Here is an 11,533-nt window from a genome sequence, read left to right on the forward strand (position 1 = left end):
ATTTATAACATTTTTTGGTAGAACAGATAGGAGAGCATTACAGTAGTCAAGCCTGCGCAATATAAATGCATTTATCAGTTTTTCTGTGTCACTCAGAGAAAGAAATGGTCGCAATTAAGTAATATTTATGAGGTGATAAAAGGCAGATTTGGAGACAAACCCCACATGAGCTTTAAGGTTAAGATCTGAGTCAAAGACCATACCAAGGTTTCTTGCTTGTTGTCTTGGAATAAGTCCAAGTGATTTAATTTTGCAAACGATTTCTCTCTCTGAGCTTTAGAACCTATGGCTAAAATTTCAAAGGTTTTTTGACCTCCACACATTAATATCTAAAATACATTTAAAAAGGGAATCAATTGGTCCTGTGTCATCAGCTGACATAGCCACATAAAGTTGTGTGTCATCAACATAACTATGGAAGTAGAGGCCATTTGTATTGATGACATCAACAAAGGTTAACATACATAGATCAAAAAGAGGAACCCCCAAATCGATTTTTTTGGGGAACCCCACAGGTTATTTTGTTGTTTTTTTAAATTTGAACAGAAAAACAGCTAAAAACAGTTCATGACAGCCCAATATGTTCCCATGGTCTATTTAAAAGAATTATACTGTATCAACAGCAGCACTCTACAATATAATTTCCTGTAGAAGCCTTTTTCCTTTTGTTGCGCAATTCTTAGGCGACACTGTGATTGGCTCAGCTATTTCAGAGCAATGACACTAGTGATGTGACTGGCCAAGAGTGGATTTATTAGTCACCACATCCTCCACTTTATATTCCACCTCACCCAGCTCTTTTGCACTTAGCTCTACTACACTTACATGAACGAAAAAGCAGGTGGGGTTGGAGACGCCCACACAGTTCATGCGCCCAAGATCTTCCATCCTGGCCTTGTTGCGCTTGCACGGTTAAAATAGGGCCCTATGTCTTGTTAATGTATTTATTTTTAGTTAAATATTTTGCTTTATTTTTGGCAATAACACTCATACTCATACAAGATACATGCCATGTCAGCGGGATGTACTTCACAACCTTTGAGTAATAATTGCATTGGCTGTGTATCATTTACTGTTGTTCTAATGTGGTCTCCAATGGGGTGGATACCACATGAGAACAACAGTAAATGTGGTCTAATGTGGTCTCCAGTGGGTCGGAGGCAGTGGAATGGAGCTATGTAGGAAAATCAGAACAAATTAAAAGATAGATCAACAAGTATAATAATTCTTTCATAGATATCTTCTTAATTTGGTCTGACCAAACAAAATATTCTACAAAAAAATCTAATTTGTTAAATTTGCAAAGGAAAACTACAGTTAAAACTTTTAAAGGTCTTCAGTGTTATTTGTCATTCTTTTTTTTTTAATCTGAAGAATTTCTCATTGTGAAATAAATGCGTCACATTCTGCCTTTATCATTTTTAAAGGAAAACTTTACAGGCACCTTTTAAAGGTCTTTTAAATACAGACACAATTACAACAAACTTTTTTTTTAATAAGCACTCTTTAATGATATTTTGGTCTTTATCAGTAACACTTTATGTTATGGTAATTTCCTAATTATTTCCAAAAAGGTTTCTGGAAATAACTACGTAATTTTATAACTAATTATAGGGAAAACAGAGAGTGTCAATTGATAGACTTGAACAGCTGCACAAGACATCTTAATTATTGTCAGCAAAATTGTCAGTGAACAAGCATGAAAACTCAAAAGTGTACATTTCAATGTATATAGAGTGTATAAAGTTTCCAATAATAAATTGATATTTGGTCAAGTTTAAATCCTCTATTCAAGGAAATTCCTATTTTTGTAATAATCAGGGGCTTTTTAGGAATTTATTAGAAAATTAAGGATCTTTTAAATGAGATGTAAATCTCCTTATGCATTTTCATACATCCATTTACTTTTGATACAAAGTCATCAGCTTTATTATTTTCCTTATTTTATATTAGGAAATAATCACAAGCATATTGAGTTATTTATTGAACAAAATATTAACAAATACAATCACTCAAACAATTGACTTATCTTTTAAAATCTTTAAGGTAAAGTAATGCAATTCTCAGAAACTTAAACAGCTCAATGTGATCACAAAAAATACTGAGGCAGTTATTTAAAATAAATGGCAACATACTTCCAAAATAACAATGTTTAAAAAAAAAAAGTTCATATAAATAACAGGAATATACACACAGTTTAAAAAAAACAAGTTCCTTCATTTCGCAACCCACAATAATGACACAAGAAGGATACTGTAGCTGGCACTATCTGCAGAAGACTTTCACAAGTGTAAATTAAACATCTCTATTGTGTCAGGTTTAACTTAGCAGGAATCAGTTAGCATCTGAATCCTTGAAATTAAGGCCAAGCATATTGGAAAGGCTCAATGACAATTTGTCATTATCATCTGATGTCAAAATTTCAGGGGCCACCAGGCCCAGTACAGGCTCTGGGTTTTCTACTTTAAAGGTACCTCCTCTCACCAAAGGGGAATCTCCTGTGTCTGTAGAGGCACTGACATCTGCATTTGGGGCAGGAAGCTTCAAATCAATATCAGTTTTCGCTTTGGTTGGTGAGACATTAGCTGAGGGTGCTTTTTCCTTTGCCATTTTCAATCTCTCCATAATGTCAATCTTTTCTCCTGCTTTTGATGTTGCATTTACTATTGGCAAGCGGATCCCTTTGCTAACGACATAATCCTTTGCCTCTATGTCATGTTTTGGTAAGCCTAAGGTATAACCAATTCCCTCAATGCTGTCAATGCTGTTTCTGGGCAGTCTGTGGAATTTGAATACAGGAACCTCCACCTCACCTGACACATCAGTTTCAGAGTCAACACCACTTCCCTCTTCATCAGTACCTGAACCAGACTTTAATCCCCATTTGAAGGGCCATCTCAGCTTACTTTTTGGAGAACCTTTAACTTCGGTGTCTGCTTCAGCTGTGAAACCCATTTGGGGTGTGTTAAGGTTTGTCTTCACTTCACAAGCAGAGACACTAACATCAGGTGAGTTAATCCTTCCTTCATCACAGGGAGCTTTGACCTTCACATCAGGTGAGACATCAAGATCTGCAATGGTATTAACCTCTGGAGATTTTAATTTCGGGCCTGCAAATCCAAATTTTGGAATCTTGAAATGTGGCAATTTGGACTTTTCAAGATTGCTGTCTATATTTGGAGATTTCACATCTATTTCGGGTTCTTTGATACCTCTCTCTAACTTTGGCACACTCAGGTCTATTGCAAGAGCAGAAATGTTGGCATCTGCTGTAGTATTACCTATGTTCACCTTGGGTGCCTCTATTCCAGCCTCAACTGAAGGATGAACACTGGGAACTTCTACTTCAGGACTTGAAAGATCAAGTTTTGGAAGCTTGAAATGAGGCAATTTAGAGTCACCTACATAAGAATCAAAAGCTAGATCTGTTTTTTTTAACTGTGCATCAGGTCCTTTGAGGTCTGCTTTGGGCAGATTGATATCCACATTTGGTGCTGTCAGTGTGACATCAGGTGCTTCCAGTTCAGCTTTTGGCAATTCCGTGTCTATGTTTGGTGCTGAGAGGTTTCCATCAACTTTTGGTAAAGAAAGGCTGAGATCTGGTGCTTTCAAGTTCTGATCAGATACCTGGAGGCCTACTTTTGGTAGATCCAGACTTGGTCCCTTTAAATCATCTTTGGGCAAATTAAGGTCCCCCTCTAGGGCGTTAATCTTCGGGGAAGAAAGATTGAAGTGTGGTAAACCGATGTTAGTTTTGGGGGCCGAAAGGTCGATATCTGTCTCAAGATCAGCATCCAGATCTAGATCTGAAGTACTAAGGTCTCCTTTAAATGTGGGGGCAGAAAGCTTCAAGTTAGGTGCTTTGACATCAGCTGTCATCAGTGATTTAAGATCTACATCAGGAACAGAGACATCTGGAGTCTTTATTTCTGCATCAGGTAACTGAGCCGGTGGTCCTCCACTATTAAATTTTGGCATTTTGAATGCAGGCATCTTTAATTTTCCAGAATGAAAATTAGTGTCAACATCTGCTGTTTTAATGTCTACATATGGCCCTTTCAGGTCTTCTTTGGGCAGTCTCGGGTTTAAATCTGGAGCTGCAATGCTACCTTCAATTTTGGGGGCTGAAAGATTCAAGTCTGGTGCTTTTAGATTAACATCAGGAGCTGTTAGATCTGCTTTGGGTTGCTTTGCATCTATGTCAGCAAGAGACAGAGTCAGATCTTGACTCCTGAGGTCATCATCAACATCAAGATTAGGTCCTTTTACCCTTGGCCCCGATAAGCCAAACTTTGGCAATTTTATTTTAGGTAGCTTGAATTTTCCAGCTGAGGCATCACCCTCTGGAGCTTGAATTTCTACATCATGGCCTTTGAGATCGGCTTTTGGTAAATTAATGTCAAGATCTGGTGTATCAGGACCGCTTTCAATTTTTGGTGCAGACATGGAGAGATCTGGTACTTTTATGTCAACATTAGGTGGATTCACATCAACTTTAGGTAAGTCAAGAGTGGGATCAGCGTCTTGTCCTTTTAAATCAGCATCCAATTCAGGACCCTTGACCTTTGGCCCTTTGAATTTTGGTAGTTTCAATTTAGGTAACTTCAGCTTTCCATCGGGTGGGTCAAGGTCAAGATCTGGACCATTAAGATCTACATCATGACCTCTCACATCAGCATTAGGCAAGCTGATACTTAGGTCTGGATCATCAATCCCACCCTCGATGTTTCGTGCAGAAAGATTAACATCTGGTGCACTGAAATCCACATCAGGCCCCTTGAGGTCCACATCTGGTACCTTCACATCTGCATCAATATCAGCCTTTGGACCCTTCACCGTGCCAACCTTGGGTTTTTTGAAATTGAGCCATTTGAATTTTCCAGATGGACCTTCAACATCTGGAGCATTAAGGTCTAACTTGGGGCTTTCCAGGTCAGCTTTTGGTAAGTCTAGATTTACATCTGGTGCATTTATCTCACCATCAGTCTTTGGAGCTGAGAGATTCAAGTCAAGGGCTGACACAGCATCTAGATCAACATCTGGACCATTAACCTTAGGATCTGAGACTGACCATTTTGACTTTTTAAGAGTGGGCCATTTGAACTTCCCAGATGGAGCTTCCATGTCTGCATTTGATGCTTTAACATCAACACCAGCTTTGGGTAAATTCAGATCAACATCAGGTCCATCAAGTGATGCTTGAGGAGAGATGATGAGCTCAGGTGTTTTTACATCAGCCTCAGCATGAAGGTCAACATTTGGGGCTTTCACTTTTGGTCCAGAAAGCAGGAACTTGGGCTTTTTGAGGGTTGGAAACCTGATTTTTCCAGAGGGGGTCTCAATGTCAGCATTTGGTTCTTTAATATCAACATCGGCTTTGGGTAAATTCAAATCAACATCTGGCGTACTAATCTCACAATCAATTTTTGGAACTGAGGGATCAACATCTGGTGTGCTCAGAACTGCATTAAGGTCCATATCAGATTTGGGGCCATGAAGTTTGGGTTTTTTCCACTTCAGATGAGGCCAGTTAATTTTCCCTGATGGAGCATCAATGTCAGGATCTGGGACCTGAACCTCTACATCAGGGCCTTTAAGGTCAGCTTTTGAGAGATTCAGCTCAGCATTTGGTACATTAATGGCACCCTCAATTTTTGGACTTGACAGATTTAAATCAGATGTGTTTAGGTCGGTGTCTATGTCTAAGTCAGCTTTTGGGCCTTGAAGTTTGGGCTTCTTCCATTTCAGATGAGGCCAGCTGATTTTACCAGATGGAGCTTCTGCATCAATATTTTGGGGTTTCACATGCAAATCAGGGCCTTTAAGGTCTCCTTTTGGCAAATTAATGTCACCATCTGGGATGTTTATCCCACCCTCCACTTTTGGAACAGAGAGATCAACATCTGGTGTGCTCAGGTCTGCATCTAAGTCTAGATCAGCTTTTGGGCCATGAAGATTTGGTTTCTTCCTCTTCAAATGAGGCCAGTTGATTTTACCAGATGGGGCATCAATGTCAAGATTTGGGGTTTGAGCATCTACATCAGGACCTTTGATCTCCACTTTGGGCAAGTTAATGTCAACATCTGGTGCACCTAGATCCCCCTCAGTCTTTGATGTGGAGAAGCTGACATCAGGTGCAGACAAGTCAGTATTTAAGTCGGCATCTGGTCCTTTAACTTTGGGACCTTTCCATTTTAGATGGGGCCACTTGATTTTGCCTGACACTGGCTCAATGTCAGCATTTGGGATTTGTAAATTTACGTCAGAACCATTCAGATCCACTTTTGGTCCATTCTGGTCCAAATCTGGATTTCTAAGATCTAATCTTGGGGCTGACAAATTAAGGTCTGGTGTCTCTAGATTTCCACTGACAGAAGGGACATCTACATCTCCAGAGACATCCATTTTTTCTTTCGGTGTTTTGAGCTGAGGTCGATTGAAGTGTGGCATTGTGAATTTTGGGGCTTTGTATTTTAAGTTGCCTGTCTTTATTTCTGGATTCTTGATGTCAAGCAAGGCACCATCTAGATCTCCTTTTATGTCTGGTCCAGTCAGTCCTAGAGAGGGCATTGTGATCTTGGCACCAGCATCAGCTGAGGGCTTATTTAGACTGAGACTTGGAAGGTCTCCATTGAGAGTGGGACCACTTATTTCACCCCCAAGCCCCTGTGTAGCGTTTAGCTTTCCATTCAGGCCATCAAGGGAAACAACTGGTGCCTCAGCTGATTCATCGAGTGACAGATCCTTCTTTAGGTTGAGCATCTGTTGGTAATGAAGTGATCAACAAAGTAGGTTAACATACACTTTAACACTACCAAAACATAATTTAAAGGAACTCTTGTGTTATTAATTAATTATATGAACAATTATACTATCAATGACAGTGTCAGAGAGCTGCGATTACTATCAATACGTTTTCTGACAATTAATTGAATTAATAATATGTGCAGAAAAAAGAATTTGTTGTAGGTTTTAGAGATTTTTCAAGGTGCCTAAAAGAAACTACCATCATATCAGTGGAGGATGACTGACCAGATAATTGCTAGCCTGCAGGCCCTACAACAGTCTTCTCACATCAGAGTGGTTAACTTCACCCAGATTACAAAAATATATATTTTCTAGTTTAGGTATATAGATCTAAGTCTACAGCCATACAGATCGTTTTGGTTTAATATGCCCAAGTTTACAGATATAACTTTATCAGAACTACTTTTGAACTAAGATATTGTATATACTGTATATATAAAAACTGTTCACAACCATTAATTAAATGTTATTTTCAATGCTGTGAGCATCACAATTCAGTCCCATTCGCCACTGCATTCACCTGGTCAAACAAAACCAAAACTATCCGCATGGGTAGAAACTACTCGAATTTGGGGTTCTTTTTTAATTTGGGTAAACCAGCTCTTTCATATCATTTTAGCCTTGGCTGGGGCTGTGACGTCTACCTCTGCAGAGTCTTTGAGACCTAATCCTAAAGAGCCAAGGCCAGCACTGGTGCTCAGCTCCTTCTTTGTGAGAACCTTCATGTTGTTATCATATGGCTGCAGGACCCTCAGGATATTTAACACTTCATTTTTGTTGAGGTGGTCTAGGTGTATGGTGGCTGCAACAATCTCATCCCCTGCAACAAACAGAAACACCTCACCAAAACCATTTCAACATATTGATATCTTCTTTTTATCAATCTTAATACCACAGTAAGAAATTCACATGTTTTTTTCTTACCTGCTTGCAGGCCACTCTTTGCAGCAATTGTGTCATCTGTGATTTCTGTAATGATGACTCCTTTCTCCGAGTCATCTAGGACCAGGCTTTCTGAAAAACTTGTAGTGTTGCTGTCCTCGCTCTATATTTAAAAGTGGTTATAATACAAAAAATAAGTCTGGTTTGCAAAAATTTTCACACATTTACACTGTGACGTTTGTTATCATCCCTCTTTTCAATATGGATTAAGAATCTCTACATTTTCACTGTTGCTATCACATATATTTCTTAGCTGTTGTTTTAGTTTGTCATACTTACCATCATTTTGTGGCTGTATTTACATCCACATATTATGGAATTTATATAGAAATACAAGAAACCATGGAAACTCAAAACCACTGCAAAGTTACCTGTAAACACCAGAGAAAAGCAACATTAGTTATTAAGTTAATGGTAGTATAACTTAAATCAGTGACATAACTACACTATGTACCTTATGCAGGAAACCAATGTAGAATTTTAATATCTCTATATACTGACTCGGATTACTAATTGTTGACATTTAGTCATTACTGTACATGAAAAGCTGTTCTCTCTCTCATTTAGAAGATTAAGTCCTTACCAAGAATACAGCCAGAAACGTGGTTTTCATTCTACAAAAGCACCGGTTTAGGCTTTTGGTATGTAATTAATTTTAAAAATGTCCAATATGAATATAACAGTAGTGAATGTCAACAAGTGATGCTTTGGTCTATGGTCTTGGTTTGATTTGGTTTAAACCGATTAGAAAGTATTGAACTGCTGTGGTTCAGGAGGTAGAGCGGGTTGTTCATTAACAGGAAGGTTGGTGGTTTGATTAACTGCTCCTCGAAGTATCCAAATTGCCTCCGATGTATCATCGGTATGTGAGTGGTAGAAAAAGCGCTGTATTTACAAAAAGCACTCTGTGAATGGGTAGTGTAAAGTGCTTTGACTGGCCGAGAACACTGTGCAGTGCAGTTCATTTACCATTTAGCTTCATCATAGATTCTAAGAATCATTCCAAACAACAGTGTGTAGCTCTCATTCCTCTACCCACGCATCCTTGCCTATGCTTAGAGTTCTTCACCTGTCTTAAGTAGCTCTTTCTGACCCTGACTGACAGAGAAACAACAACACCAACACACCATATCACCTCACGCTTCAGGAATCCAAAACCTCTGCCAGGTTTGTTCAGGGGCATGTATGCATCCAAACCAGTCGGTTTGGATGCATTCTGATTGATGCAACACACAGCTCAGCATACACACACACACACGTGCACACGCCCACACACACACACGCACATACAGCCCTCCCTTCAACCACACCCCAACATCTTTAGATGTAAATGCTAATGTAATTCACTTGCAGCATAATCGCTTTGATAAAGACAGAGCTGGCTTTAAATTTGGGTTGTGAAAAAACAGGGAGAAAAGGGAATCTAGGATGTTTTCTTCCACTAAGATCCAAACTGTCCCTTGATGCTACAAAACCTGATGTTTATCAGTCAACATCGATCAGTTTTAATGCAACAGTCATGAACAGATGTTCCTCCAAAAGCTAATTAAGTCTTACAGTTGATAAACAACTCAGCAATCATAACTTTCAAATAGATTAGATTGAAAAAAATGACAACTTCACTGTTCACAACGGGAAGCCACATGGAAAGTAATTAGTAACCTGTTGACAACAGATATGCTTAACGTATTTTTCTAAGGATATTTAGAGTAAGAGCTCAAAATACACATCAGAGATTTATGGTTATCATATCACCGCTTTTCAGAATAACTGATGTCAGTGTTCTTATACAGGCATCCTTGATTTCCAAAAGAAATAAGAGATAGAAATAATGACAAATGACATATCAGCATGGTGGCTTCAGGCTCTATGTATACTTTCCCAAACCAGAATTTAGCAATGATTCAAAGAAAACAGGAAAGACAGTAAAGTCACAAAAGATTTAAAAGAAAGATAATTAGAGTGGTGTGGTTAATAGGTGTATCTTGTAAAACAGGGCAGCAACATCAACACTGATACCAATCACATAGTGCAAAACAGCAGGGTGTGAGTCAGATGAGAGCAGAGTTTGGCATTTCCAGTCAGGACAGCAGCAAGTTGCACTGACAGCATCAAATTTGATATAATGTATTTTCTCTGTCTACAGTTTCATTACTTTATTTCCTCTAATCCTCACTTGTTAATGCAAGAAACTGCAGCACATTTCCAAAGATCTAGGCCATGACGTATCAAACGTTATTTTAAAAACCTTGACTTGTGAATAAATTTGGAAAATAAGACATTTAATTCCAGTGAATGTCAAGAATATACACCTAAAACTTAGCTCTAAACAGCATATATTCCAGCACCAAATCTGTGAGAATTCAATTCAGTTTAAAGTTTTAAATCAATGTAATTTTCTGTTACATTTTTTCCTTAGAACAACTCAACACAACTGCCCAAAGAACGAAGAGTTGAAAACTCCATCTGTTTAGTATAATACTTTAAACTAAATTAATATTCATCATGGACATTTTTCTATTTTTTAAAAAATTCACTAACCACCTTCTTTTTATATTATACAGTGTTTTTTTTCAGTTAATTCATATCAAGCAAAAAGAGGCTATAGACCACATATTTGATGGTCTCACCGTATGCTGCCGCCAAAGACACCTCCACCAAAGGAAAGCCCAGGGAGAGATGTCTCCTCCTCAGAATGTCACTTCTGCTCTGTCAGTCAGGATGGGATGGATCTGCCAGTTAAATGCCCATAAGCTTAGAGCCAGCCGGGAGAACAGGTTACGCCGCATCAGTACCGCCTCTCTTTGTGCCCCCCTTTCTTTCTTGCAAGATACACACACACACCTCGACATCAAAATGTGTCACAGAGGGCAATGTCGGCAGGCTTCTTGGCAGCCGAAACCTGACAAGAAAGCACAAGAGAGAAAGACATAGCAGAGAGAAACGCCACTCCTTCTTAACAGGACTAACCAGGTTTACAAAGAAACAAACATGTCTCATACAAAAACACTTTACTCACACACTTCATTTTGCTTCCATTTTGATGTTGAACATGTTTTTTATCATCAATTTTTGGCTCTTTTTTTTTTGTTAAGGGTAGGATTCAAGAACTTATAAAAATGTACACTTGTCACACTTTGACAATCAGTGATGTGAAATAAAATGCCTCAAACATGCCAAAAATTGTAGTTTCTGACTGGCTGATGGAGGTCTGTAAAAATGACATCAAAATGACATCAAAAAAAAAAGATTTAAACTACAATCTAAATCTGAATGCAAGGTACACTAAACTGTGGTTAGCAATAGCAAAACAGGTGTTTCACACTAAATTGCCTGTTGACTCACCAGTGAAAATAAACTAACCGTGAGTTAATGCAAGAGTTCAATATTTTAGAAATACAATTCTTAGCTATCTTTCTGAGAGTTACCCTGTTTCCAGTCTTTATGTTAAGCTAACCCTAGTGGTAAAATTGTTTTGACAACTGCTTTTTCCAAGGTCAATAATGAAGTTTTTATTTCTCAATACTCTACAATGAATGCAGATTTAAACACAGGCTCTATTTTCTTTACCTCCGCTAAGGAGGTTATGTTGTCACCCGTATCTGTTTGTTTGTTGGTTTCTTTGTCAGCAGGATTACACAAAAAGTACTATACAAAGTTGGTGGAGAGATGGGACAGGGGCCAGGGGAGAGCCCCTTAAATTTTGGTGTGGATCCAATTAAAGGGGCGGATCCAGTAATCTTTCCTAAACATCGCAAGATAGGGTATTTTTTGATATTTTCCT

The sequence above is a fragment of the Xiphias gladius genome, chromosome 11 (assembly GCF_016859285.1).
Source record: "Xiphias gladius isolate SHS-SW01 ecotype Sanya breed wild chromosome 11, ASM1685928v1, whole genome shotgun sequence".
NCBI lineage: Eukaryota > Metazoa > Chordata > Actinopteri > Istiophoriformes > Xiphiidae > Xiphias > Xiphias gladius.